This window comes from Chrysemys picta, unplaced genomic scaffold (assembly GCF_011386835.1).
Source record: "Chrysemys picta bellii isolate R12L10 unplaced genomic scaffold, ASM1138683v2 scaf301, whole genome shotgun sequence".
Taxonomy (NCBI): Eukaryota; Metazoa; Chordata; order Testudines; family Emydidae; genus Chrysemys; species Chrysemys picta.
The window spans coordinates 57,501-62,500 of NW_027053008.1; the positions used below are offsets into that span (position 1 = coordinate 57,501).

The window sequence follows — 5,000 nt, forward strand, 5'->3', positions numbered from 1 at the left end:
GGAGGGAGATCCGGGTTGACCTGCTGACCGGACGGGAAAGAGGCCACCGGGCGTCCCCCCCCTTAAAACCTAGGGGTTGACCTGGTGGCCGGAAAGCGAACCGGCCAGCAGGTGAACCCTTTCGATTCCACGGGTTGACCTGGTGCCCGGGAAGCGAACCGGCCAGCAGGTGAACCCGTTCGATTCCACGGGTTGACCTGGTGCCCGGGAAGCGAACCGGCCAGCAGGTGAACCCGTTCGATTCCACGGGTTGACCTGGTGCCCGGGAAGCGAACCGGCCAGCAGGTGAACCCGTTCGATTCCACGGGTTGACCTGGTGCCCGGGAGGGGACTCTGAAAATTTTTCAGCCCTTTCGACTCGGGGTTGACCTGGTGGCCGAGAGGGGACTCGCACGGCAGGCAAGCCGCCCTGGGCTCACCCTCCCCGGCCGCAGCGAGGGACTGCCACCCGGCCGACTGGATCGGGCCCCTGGAAGTCTGGAAAAAAGAATGGAACCTGACGCCTCCGAGGAGGGGGCGCCCAGGGAAGGAGGGAGATCCGGGTTGACCTGCTGACCGGACGGGAAAGAGGCCACCGGGCGTCCCCCCCCTTAAAACCTAGGGGTTGACCTGGTGGCCGGAAAGCGAACCGGCCAGCAGGTGAACCCGTTCGATTCCACGGGTTGACCTGGTGCCCGGGAAGCGAACCGGCCAGCAGGTGAACCCGTTCGATTCCACGGGTTGACCTGGTGCCCGGGAAGCGAACCGGCCAGCAGGTGAACCCGTTCGATTCCACGGGTTGACCTGGTGCCCGGGAGGGGACTCTGAAAATTTTTCAGCCCTTTCGACTCGGGGTTGACCTGGTGGCCGAGAGGGGACTCGCACGGCAGGCAAGCCGCCCTGGGCTCACCCTCCCCGGCCGCAGCGAGGGACTGCCTCCCGGTCGACTGGATCGGGCCCCTGGAAGTCTGGAAAAAAGAATGGAACCTGACGCCTCCGAGGAGGGGGCGCCCAGGGAAGGAGGGAGATCCGGGTTGACCTGCTGACCGGACGGGAAAGAGGCCACCGGGCGTCCCCCCCCCCTTAAAACCTAGGGGTTGACCTGGTGGCCGGAAAGCGAACCGGCCAGCAGGTGAACCCGTTCGATTCCACGGGTTGACCTGGTGCCCGGGAAGCGAACCGGCCAGCAGGTGAACCCGTTCGATTCCACGGGTTGACCTGGTGCCCGGGAAGCGAACCGGCCAGCAGGTGAACCCGTTCGATTCCACGGGTTGACCTGGTGCCCGGGAAGCGAACCGGCCAGCAGGTGAACCCGTTCGATTCCACGGGTTGACCTGGTGCCCGGGAGGGGACTCTGAAAATTTTTCAGCCCTTTCGACTCGGGGTTGACCTGGTGGCCGAGAGGGGACTCGCACGGCAGGCAAGCCGCCCTGGGCTCACCCTCCCCGGCCGCAGCGAGGGACTGCCACCCGGCCGACTGGATCGGGCCCCTGGAAGTCTGGAAAAAAGAATGGAACCTGACGCCTCCGAGGAGGGGGCACCCAGGGAAGGAGGGAGATCCGGGTTGACCTGCTGACCGGACGGGAAAGAGGCCACCGGGCGTCCCCCCCCCCTTAAAACCTAGGGGTTGACCTGGTGGCCGGAAAGCGAACCGGCCAGCCGGTGAACCCGTCCGATTCCACGGGTTGACCTGGTGGCCGGGAAGCGAACCGGCCAGCAGGTGAACCCGTTCGATTCCACGGGTTGACCTGGTGCCCGGGAGGGGACTCTGAAAATTTTTCAGCCCTTTCGACTCGGGGTTGACCTGGTGGCCGAGAGGGGACTCGCACGGCAGGCAAGCCGCCCTGGGCTCACCCTCCCCGGCCGCAGCGAGGGACTGCCACCCGGCCGACTGGATCGGGCCCCTGGAAGTCTGGAAAAAAGAATGGAACCTGACGCCTCCGAGGAGGGGGCGCCCAGGGAAGGAGGGAGATCCGGGTTGACCTGGTGACCGGACGGGAAAGAGGCCACCGGGCGTCCCCCCCTTAAAACCTAGGGGTTGACCTGGTGGCCGGAAAGCGAACCGGCCAGCCGGTGAACCCGTCCGATTCCACGGGTTGACCTGGTGGCCGGGAAGCGAACCGGCCAGCAGGTGAACCCGTTCGATTCCACGGGTTGACCTGGTGCCCGGGAGGGGACTCTGAAAATTTTTCAGCCCTTTCGACTCGCGGTTGACCTGGTGGCCGAGAGGGGACTCGCACGGCAGGCAAGCCGCCCTGGGCTGACCCTCCCCGGCCGCAGCGAGGGACTGCCTCCCGGCCGACAGGATCGGGCCCCTGGAAGTCTGGGGGGGGGGGGAATCGCCCCACGCCTCCGAGGAGGGCTGCCCGGGCGGGCCTGGCCCCGGAGCTCGAAAAAAAAAAAAAGGATCGGGCCCACTAGAGACATGGACCAGGCCGCCCTGGGCTCACCCTCCCCGGCCGCAGCGAGGGACTGCCTCCCGGCCGACTGGATCGGGCCCCTGGAAGTCTGGGGGGGGGGGGAAATGGAACCTGACGCCTCCGAGGAGGGGACGCCCAGGGAAGGAGGGAGATCCGGGTTGACCTGGTGACCGGACGGGAAAGAGGCCACCGGGCGTGCCCCCGTTAAAACCCCTAGGGGTTGACCTGGTGGCCGGAAAGCAAACCGGCCACTGGGTAGGCCGGTCGGCAACCTAGGGGTTGACCTGGTGGCCGGGAAGCGAACCGGCCAGCAGGTGAACCCGTCCGATTCCACGGGTTGACCTGGTGCCCGGGAGGGGACTCTGAAAATTTTTCAGCCCTTTCGACTCGGGGTTGACCTGGTGGCCGAGAGGGGCCTCGCACGGCAGGCAAGCCGCCCTGGGCTCACCCTCCCCGGCCGCAGCGAGGGACTGCCCCTCCCCACCCCCCGGCTGACAGGATCGGGCGCACTGGAAGTCCGGGACAGTATTTTCCCCGACGCCGGGGAGGGCGGGCGGAGGGGCTCTGGCGGCCAGCCCGGGCCCCGGAGCTCGAAAAGGAAAAAAGGACCGGGCCCGCGAGAGACGGGGGCCCTGCCGCAGGGGGGGGGGCAGTCCGACCGGGGCTCACCGTGCGGCAGGCCCGGGCGTCGGCAGGGGAAAGCGGGCGAGGAGGCGCGGGGCCGGGTGCCTACGGCCATACCGGACCGAACGCCCCCGATCCCGTCCGATCTCGGAAGGTAAACCGTCCCGGGCCTGGCTAGTACTTGGATGGGTGACCGCCTGGGAATCCCAGGTGCCGTAGGCAGCTTTTCCCGGTCCGAGTCAGCTCTCTCTCCTTTTCTGGGGGGGAAGGAGAGGGGGGGACGGGCCGGAAAGCCCCTCGTCGCTCCTGCCGAGTCGGAGGTCGCGGCCGCAGGTCACGGGTCTGGGCGCCTGGGGTCCGGCTCCCCACCCACCCGGCTTCCTCCGCGGAGGACCCCCCCCGGGGCCACCGAAGCCGCTGGGGGAGACGCCGGGCATGGGGCGGACTGGCCCGGACCCTCCCGGCCGCCGGCCCGCAGGTCCGCCCCGAATCCCCCCCCGCGGCCACCCAGGCCAGGCCTGGCCAGGCGGGACGGACGGCGGGTGTCCAGCGCCCAGCGGCTTCCTCCAGCGGGGACCCACGGACCCCAAAGCCGCAGGGGGAGGCCCCGGGCCTGGGACGGACTCGCTCGGACCCCCTGCGCCCGGCCGCCGGCCCGCGGGACCGCCCCGAATCCCCCCGCGGCCACCCAGGCCAGGCCTGGCCAGGCGGGACGGACGGCGGGTGTCCAGCGCCCAGCGGCTTCCTCCAGCGGGGACCCACGGACCCCAAAGCCGCAGGGGGAGACCCCAGGCCCGGGACCGACTCGCTCGGACCCCCCGCCTCCCCTGCGCCCGGCCGCCGGCCCGCGGGACCGCCCCGAATCCCCCCGCGGCCACCCAGGCCAGGCCTGGCCAGGCGGGACGGACGGCGGGTGTCCAGCTCCCAGTGGCTTCCGCCAGCGGGGACCCACGGACCCCAAAGCCGCAGGGGGAGGCCCCGGGCCCGGGACGGACTCGCTCGGACCCCCCGCCTCCCCTGCGCCCGGCCCCCGGCCCGCGGGACCGCCCCGAATCCCCCCGCGGCCATCCAGGCCAGGCCTGGCCTGGCGGGCCGGTGTGCAGCTCCCCCGGGCTTCCTCCCCCGACGACCCGCGCCCCCCTGAGCCGCAGGCGGAGACCCCGGCCCCGGGGCGGACCGGCCCGGGCTCGCCCGAGCCCCCTGCGCCCGGCCCGCAGGACCGCCCCCCCGAATCCCCCGGGAGAGGCCCGGCCTGCACGCCACTGACGACCCGCGGCCCCCAAAGTCGCAGGAGGCGCCCCCCCCCCCCCGGTTAGCCCCGTCTCGCTCCGCGCCCCCCGCCCCTCGCTGCCGGGACCGGGCGCCGCCCCAGAGTCAGCCGCAGCCGGCCGGCCTGAGAGCTGCCCTCCTGTGGACGACGGTGAGTTTACCTTGATACTAACCGGCCGTCAGCCAGGTCAACCCCATTGCTAGACTGGGGTGGACCTGGTGGCCGAGTGGGGACTTGGAACATTTGACAGCTGCTTCCCGGGGCTTGACCGGTTGTCCTGAACGCCCCCCACCCCCACCCCCAGCCCCCGGCTCCTGCTCCCCTCTCCCCAGCCTCGGTGCTCCGCTCCCTGCCTCGGAGGCTGCCTCTCTGCGGCGCCTGCATCGCCTCCGAGGACGCGCACCCTCCGGAGGCTGGACGTAAACCCACCACTGCCGCCGACCCGGCTCTCCGAGGGACGACTGTGAGGCCCCCCACCCCACCCCACCCCCGGACCGCCCTGGGGACGACTGCTAAGCCTCCCCCACCGGACCGCCCGGGGGAAGACTGCGACGCCTCCCGCCAGGCCCCCACCCAGCCTGGGGGAAGACTGCTAAGCCTCCCCCCCACACACACACACACACACTGTCGGGGGATGACGATTAAGCCTCTCCCGGACTGCCCGGGGGAAGACTATTAAGCCTCCCCTGGAACCACTATTAAGCCTG

At 70.6% G+C, this 5,000-nt stretch overlaps 1 non-coding gene across 1 annotated transcript; it reads left to right on the top strand.

Moving 5' to 3' along the window:
* The first annotated feature begins 3,126 nt into the window (after nt 1-3,126).
* Nucleotides 3,127-3,245, top strand: LOC135978544 (5S ribosomal RNA). The gene has a single exon (XR_010595948.1). It is a non-coding gene; the product is annotated as a 5S ribosomal RNA (ribosomal RNA).
* The last annotated feature ends 1,755 nt before the right edge of the window (nt 3,246-5,000 follow it).